At 41.7% G+C, this 7869-nt stretch overlaps 1 non-coding gene across 1 annotated transcript; it reads left to right on the top strand.

Moving 5' to 3' along the window:
• Positions 1–6708: 6708 nt before the first annotated feature.
• On the top strand, positions 6709–6816 carry LOC130947200 (small nucleolar RNA R71). Its single transcript, XR_009072600.1, has one exon. It is a non-coding gene; the product is annotated as a small nucleolar RNA R71 (small nucleolar RNA).
• The last annotated feature ends 1053 nt before the right edge of the window (positions 6817–7869 follow it).

Genomic DNA, 7869 nt, shown 5'->3' with positions numbered 1-7869 from the left:
CCTCCTTGAAGTAGGATTTATACGGAAACTCGACTATTCGACTTGGCTGTCGAACGTAGTTCTGGTTAGAAAGCACAACGGAAAATGGAGGATGTGTGTGGATTATTCCGATCTTAACAAAGCATGTCCTAAGGACTCCTACCCTCTCCCCAACATAGATGCGCTCGTCGATGCAGCGGCGGGATATCGGTATCTGAGCTTTATGGATGCTTACTCCGGTTATAATCAAATACCGATGCACCGGCCTGACGAAGAAAAAACGGCATTCATAACACCAGGGGGAACATACTGCTACAAGGTAATGCCGTTCGGGTTGAAGAACGCAGGGGCCACATACCAAAAGTTGATGAACAAGATATTCTGCGACCTTATAGGCAAAACGGTGGAAGTATACGTGGATGATATCCTTGTTAAGACCACCCGACCCGAGGACCTAATAAGAGATTGGTGCGCGAAATCGTGATCACTACAACTTCGCACAACTAACCAGCAAGTGCACTGGGTCATCCAAGTAATAAACCTTACGCGAGTAAGGGTCGATCCCACGGAGATTGTTGGTATGAAGCAAGCTATGGTCACCTTGTAAATCTTAGTCAGGCAGACTCAAATGGGTATAGATGATATATGAATAAAACATAAAGATAAAGATAGAGATACTTATGTATATCATTGGTGAGAGCTTCAGATAAGCGTATGAAGATGCTTTCCCTTCCGTCTCTCTGCTTTCCTACTGTCTTCATCCAATCCTTCTTACTCCTTTCCATGGCAAGCTTATGCAAGGGTTTCACCGTTGTCAGTGGCTACCTCCCATCCTCTCATTGGAAATGTTCAACGCACCCTGTCACGGCACGGCTATCCATCTGTCGGTTCTCGATCAGGCCGGAATAGAATCCAGTGATTCTTTTGCGTCTGTCACTAACGCCCCGCCCTCAGGAGTTTGAAGCACGTCACAGTCATTCAATCATTGAATCCTACTCAGAATACCACAGACAAGGTTAGACCTTCCGGATTCTCTTGAATGCCGCCATCAGTTCTTGCCTATACCACGAAGACTCTGATCTCACGGAATGGCTGGCTCGTTTGTCAGGCGAGCACTCGGTTGTCAGGCGATCAACCATGCATCGTGTTTCAGGAATCCAAGAGATAAACATTAGAGCCTTGTTTGCTTGTAGAACAGAAGTGGTTGTCAGTCACTTTGTTCATAGGTGAGAATGATGATGAGTGTCACATAATCATCACATTCATCAAGTTCTTGAGTGCGAATAAATATCTTGGAATAAGAACAAGCGGAATTGAATAGAAGAACAATAGTAATTGCATTAATACTCGAGGTACAGCAGAGCTCCACACCTTAATCTATGGTGTGTAGAAACTCCACCGTTGAAAATACATAAGAACAAGGTCTAGGCATGGCCGAATGGCCAGCCTCCCAAAGTGATCAAAAGATCTAAGGATCGAAAGATTCCAAAGATCAGAAGATGAAAATACAATAGTAAAAGGTCCTATTTATAGGGAACTAGTAGCCTAGGGTGTACAGAGATGAGTAAATGACATAAAAATCCACTTCCGGGCCCACTTGGTGTGTGCTTGGGCTGAGCAATGAAGCATTTTTCGTGTAGAAACTCTTCTTGGAGTTAAACGCCAGCTTTGGTGCCAGTTTGGGCGTTTAACTCCCATTCTTGTGCCAGTTCCGGCGTTTAACGCTGGGAATTCTGAGGGTGACTTTGAACGCCGGTTTAGGCCATCAAATCTTGGGCAAAGTATGGACTATCATATATTTCTGGAAAGCCCAAGATGTCTACTTTCCAACGCCGTTGAGAGCGCGCCAATTGGGCTTCTGTAGCTCCAGAAAATCCACTTCGAGTGCAGGGAGGTCAGAATCCAACAGCATCTGCAGTCCTTTTCAGTCTCTGAATCAGATTTTTGCTCAGGTCCCTCAATTTCAGCCAGAAAATACCTGAAATCACAGAAAAACACACAAACTCATAGTAAAGTCCAGAAAAGTGAATTTTAACTAAAAACTAATAAAAATATACTAAAAACTAACTAGATCATACTAAAAACATACTAAAAACAATGCCAAAAAGCGTACAAATTATCCGCTCATCACAACACCAAACTTAAATTGTTGCTTGTCCTCAAGCAACTGAAAATCGAATAAGATAAAAAGAAGAGAATATGCAATGAATTCCAAAAACATCTATGAAGATCAGTATAAATTAGATGAGCGGGGCTTTTAGCTTTTTGCCTCTGAATAGTTTTGGCATCTCACTCTATCCTTTGAAATTCAGAATGATTGGCTTCTTTAGGAACTCAGAATCCAGATAGTGTCATTGATTCTCCTAGTTAAGTATGATGATTCTTGAACACAGCTACTTATTGAGTCTTGGCCGTGGCCCAAAGCACTCTGTCTTCCAGTATTACCACCGGATACATACATGCCACAGACACATAATTGGGTGAACCTTTTCAGATTGTGACTCAGCTTTGCTAGAGTCCCCAATTAGAGGTGTCCAGGGTTCTTAAGCACACTCTTTTTGCCTTGGATCACACTTTATTTCTTTCTTTTTCTTTCCTTTTCTTTTTCTCTTTTTCCCTTTTTTTTCGGTTTTTTTTTTTTTTTTGTATTCACTGCTTTTTCTTGCTTCAAGAATCATTTTTATGATTTTTCAGATCCTCAGTAACACGTCTCCTTTTTCATCATTCTTTCAAGAGCCAACATTCATGAACTGCAAATTCAAAAGACATATGCACTGTTCAAGCATACATTCAGAAAACAAAAAGTATTGCCACCACATCAAAATAATTAAACTGCTGTAAAATTCAAAATTCATGCAATTCTTCTCCTTTTCAATTAAGAACATTGTTTATTTAAGAAAGGTGATGGATTCATAGGACATTCATAACTTTAAGGCATAGACACTAATGATCATAAGACACAAACATGGATAAACATAAAGCATAATTTTCGAAAAACAGAGAAATAAAGAACAAGGAGATTAAAGAACGGGTCCACCTCAGTGATGGTGGCTTGTTCTTCCTCTTGAAGGTCTTATGGAGTGCTTGAGCTCCTCAATGTCTCTTCCTTGTCTTTGTTGCTCCTCTCTCATGATTCTTTGATCTTCTCTAATTTCATGGAGGATGATGGAGTGTTCTTGATGCTCCACCTTTAGTTGTCCCATGTTGGAACTCAATTCTCCTAGGGAGGTGTTAATTTGCTCTCAATAGTCTTGTGGAGGAAAGTGCATCCCTTGAGGCATCTCAGGGATCTCATGATGAGAGGGGTCTCTTGTTTGCTCCATCCTCTTTTTAGTAATGGGCTTGTCCTCATCAATGGGGATGTCTCCCTCTATGTCAACTCCTACTGAATAACAGAGGTGACAAATGAGATGAGGAAAGGCTAACCTTGCCAAGGTAGAGGACTTGTCCGCCACCTTATAGAGTTCTTGGGCTATAACCTCATGAACTTCTACTTCCTCTCCAATCATGATGCTATGGATCATGATGGCCCGGTCTAGAGTAACTTCGGACCGGTTGCTAGTGGGAATGATTGAACGTTGGATAAACTCCAACCATCCTCTAGCCACGGGCTTGAGGTCATGCCTTCTTAGTTGAACCGGCTTCCCTCTTGAATCTCTCTTCCATTGGGCGCCCTCTTCACAAATGTCAGTGAGGACTTGGTCCAACCTTTGATCAAAGTTGACCCTTCTAGTGTAAGGATGTTCATCTCCTTGCATCATAGGCAAGTTGAATGCCAACCTTACATTTTCCGGACTAAAATCCAAGTATTTCCCCTGAACCATAGTAAGCCAATTCTTTGGATCCGGGTTCACACTTTGATCATGGTTCTTGGTGATCCATGCATTGGCATAGAACTCTTGAACCATTAAGATTCCGACTTGTTGAATGGGGTTGGTAAGAACTTCCCAATCCTCTTCTTCGGATCTCATGTCGGATCTCCGGATATTCACTCTTTTTGAGTGAAAAAGGGACCTCGGGGGTCACTTTCTTCAAGGCCACAACTTCATAGAAGTGGTCTTGATGCACCCTTGAGATGAATCTCTCCATCTCCCATGACTCGGAGGTGGAAGCTTTTGCCTTCCCTTTCCTCTTTCTAGAGGTTTCTCCGGCCTTAGATGCCATAAATGGTTATGGAAAAACAAAAAGCAATGCTTTTACCACACCAAACTTAAAAGGTTTGCTCGTCCTCGAGCAAAAGAAGAAAGAAGAGAGTAGAAGAAGAAGAAATGAGGAAGAAGGGAATGGCTTTGTGTTCGGCCAAAGAGGGGGAGAAGTGGTGTTTAGGTTGTGTGAAAATGAAGGAGTGAATAAGGGTTTATATAGGAGAGGGGGCTTATGGTTCGGTCATGTATGGGTGGGTTTGGGAGGGAAGGTGGTTTGAATTTGAAGGGTGAGGTAGGTGGGGTTTTATGAAGGATGGATGTGAGTGGTGAAGAGAAAGATGGGATTTGATAGGTGAAGGGTGTTTGGGGAAGAGGTATTGAGGTGATTGATGAATGGGTGAAGAAGAAAGAGGGTGGTGGGGTTGGTGGGGATCCTGTGGGGTCCACAGATCCTGAGGTGTCAAGGAAAAGTCATCCCTGCACCAAATGGCATGAAAAAAACACGTTTTGAGCCAATTCTGGCGTTAAACGCCGGGCTGGTGCCCATTTCTGGCGTTTAACGCCAGGTTCTTGCCCTTTTCTGGCGTTTAACGCCAGTCTGGTGCCCCTTTCTGGCGTTAAACGCCCAGAATGGTGCCAGACTGGGCGTTAAACGCCCATCTGCTAGCCTTACTGGCGTTTAAACGCCAGTAGGTTCGTCCTCCAGGGTGTGCTGTTTTTCTTCCTGTTTTTCATTCTATTTTTGCTTTTTCAATTGATTTTGTGACTTCTCATGATCATCAACCTACAGAAAACATAAAATAACAAAGAAAAATATATAAAATATAACATTGGGTTGCCTCCCAACAAGCGCTTCTTTAATGTCAGTAGCTTGACAGTGGGCTCTCATGGAGCCTCACATTTTCTCAGATCAATGTTGGAACCTCCCAATACCAAACTTAGAGTTTGAATGTGGGGGTTCAACACCAAACTTAGAGTTTGGTTGTGGCCTCCCAACACCAAACTTAGAGTTTGACTGTGGGGGCTCTGTTTGACTCTGATTTGAGAGAAGCTCTTCATGCTTCCTCTCCATGGTGACAGGGGGATATCCTTGAGCCTTAAACACAAAGGATTCCTCATTCACTTGAATGATCAGTTCACCTCTATCAACATCAATCACAGCCTTTGCTGTGGCTAGGAAGGGTCTGCCAAGGATGATGGATTCATCCATGCACTTCCCAGTCTCTAGGACTATGAAATCAGCAGGGATGTAATGGTCTTCAATTTTCACCAGAACATCCTCTACAAGTCCATAAGCTTGTTTCTTTGAATTGTCTGCCATCTCTAGTGAGATTCTTGCAGCTTGTACCTCAAAGATCCCTAGCTTCTCCATTACAGAGAGAGGCATGAGGTTTACACTTGACCCTAAGTCACACAGAGCCTTCTTGAAGGTCATGGTGCCTATGGTACAAGGTATGGAAAACTTCCCAGGATCTTGTCTCTTTTGAGGTAATTTCTGCCTAGACAAGTCATCCAGTTCTTTGGTGAGCAAAGGGGGTTTATCCTCCCAAGTCTCATTACCAAATAACTTGTCATTTAGCTTCATGATTGCTCCAAGGTATTTAGCAACTTGCTCTTCAGTGACATATTCATCCTCTTCAGAGGAAGAATACTCATCAGAGCTCATGAAAGGCAGAAGTAAGTCCAATGGAATCTCTATGGTCTCATTTTGAGCCTCAGATTCCCATGGTTCCTCATTGGGGAACTCAGTGGAGGCTAGTGCACGCCCAGTGAGGTCTTCCTCAGTGGCGTTCACTTCCTCTCCTTCCTCTCCAAATTCGGCCATGTTGATGGCCTTGCACTCTCCTTTTGGATTTTCTTCTGTATTGCTTGGGAGAGTACTAGGAGGGAGTTCAGTAACTTTCTTACTCAGTTGTCCCACTTGTGCCTCCAAATTTCTAATGGAGGACCTTGTTTCAGTCATGAAACTTTGAGTGGTTTTGATTAGATCAGAGACCATGGTTGCTAAGTCAGAGGGGTTCTGCTTAGAATTCTCTGTCTGTTGCTGAGAAGATGATGGAAAAGGCTTGCCATTGCTAAACCTGTTTCTTCCACCATTATTGTTATTGAAACCTTATTGAGGTCTCTCTTGATTCTTCCATGAGAAATTTGGATGATTTCTCCATGAAGAATTATAGGTGTTTCCATAGGGTTCTCCTAGGTAATTCACCTCTTCCATTGAAGGGTTCTCAGGATCATAAGCTTCTTCTTTAGATGAAGCATCCTTAGTACTGCTTGGTGCATTTTGCATTTCAGACAGACTTTGAGAAATCAAATTGACTTGTTGAGTCAATATCTTGTTCTGAGCCAGAATGGCATTCAGAGTATCAATCTCAAGAACTCCTTTCTTCTGACTTGTCCCATTGTTCACAGGATTCCTTTCAGAAGTGTACATGAATTGGTTATTTGCAACCATTTCAATTAGCTCTTGAGCTTCTGCAGGCGTCTTCTTCAAATGAAGAGATCCTCCAGCAGAGCTATCCAAAGACATCTTGGATAGTTCAGAGAGACCATCATAGAAAATACCTATGATGCTCCATTCAGAAAGCATGTCAGAAGGACATTTTCTGATCAATTGTTTGTATCTTTCCCAAGCTTCATAGAGGGATTCTCCATCCTTCTGTCTGAAGGTTTGGACTTCCACTCTAAGCTTACTCAATTTTTGAGGTGGAAAGAACTTTGCCAAGAAGGCATTGACTAGCTTTTCCCATGAGTCCAGGCTTTCTTTAGGTTGTGAGTCCAACCATGTCCTAGCTCTGTCTCTTACGGCAAAAGGGAATAGCATAAGTCTGTAGACCTCAGGGTCAACCCCATTAGTCTTGACAGTGTCACAGATTTGCAAGAATTCAGCTAAGAACTGATGAGGATCTTCCAATGGAAGTCCATGGAACTTGCAATTCTGTTGCATTAGAGAAACTAATTGAGGCTTAAGCTCAAAGTTGTTTGCTCCAATGGCAGGGATAGAGATGCTTCTCCCATAGAAGTCGGGAGTAGGTGCAGTAAAGTCACCCAGCACCTTCCTTGCATTGTTTGCATTGTTGTTGTTTTCGGCTGCCATGGTTTCTTCTTCTTTGAAGATTTCTGTTAGGTCCTCTACAGAGAGTTGTGCCTTAGCTTCTCTTAGCTTTCGCTTCAAGGTCCTTTCAGGTTCAGGGTCAGCTTCAACAAGAATTCCTTTGTCTTTGTTCCTACTCATATGAAAGAGAAGAGAACAAGAAAATGTGGAATCCTCTATGTCACAGTATAGAGATTCCTTGAGGTGTCAGAGGAAAAGAAAAATAGAAGGAAGAAGTAGAGAATTCGAACTTAGTGAGATAGAGTTCGAATTGTGCATTGAGGAGGAGTGGTACTCCATAAATAGAAGGATGTAAAAAGAGGGGAAGAAATTTTTTTGAAAATTAAGTTAAAAAGATTTTAAAAACATTTTGAAAACTTGATTGATAATTTTTCGAAAACTAAAAGTGGGAAAGAAATCAAGTGATTTTTGAAAAAGATTTTAAAAAAAATATGATTGAAAAACTATTTTTAAAAAAGATGTGATTAAAAAGATATGTTTGAAAAATTATGCTTTTAAAAAGATGTGATTGAAAAGATATGATTTGAAAACAATTTTAAAAAGATTTGATTTTAAAAAAATTAATGACTTGCCTAACAAGAAAAGATATGATTCAAACATTAAACCTTTCTCGACAGAAAAGGCAACATA

The sequence above is a fragment of the Arachis stenosperma genome, chromosome 8 (assembly GCF_014773155.1).
Source record: "Arachis stenosperma cultivar V10309 chromosome 8, arast.V10309.gnm1.PFL2, whole genome shotgun sequence".
Taxonomy (NCBI): domain Eukaryota; kingdom Viridiplantae; phylum Streptophyta; class Magnoliopsida; order Fabales; family Fabaceae; genus Arachis; species Arachis stenosperma.
The sequence above is the reverse complement of the archived record's forward strand: the minus strand, read 5'-3'. Positions and strand labels throughout refer to the sequence as shown.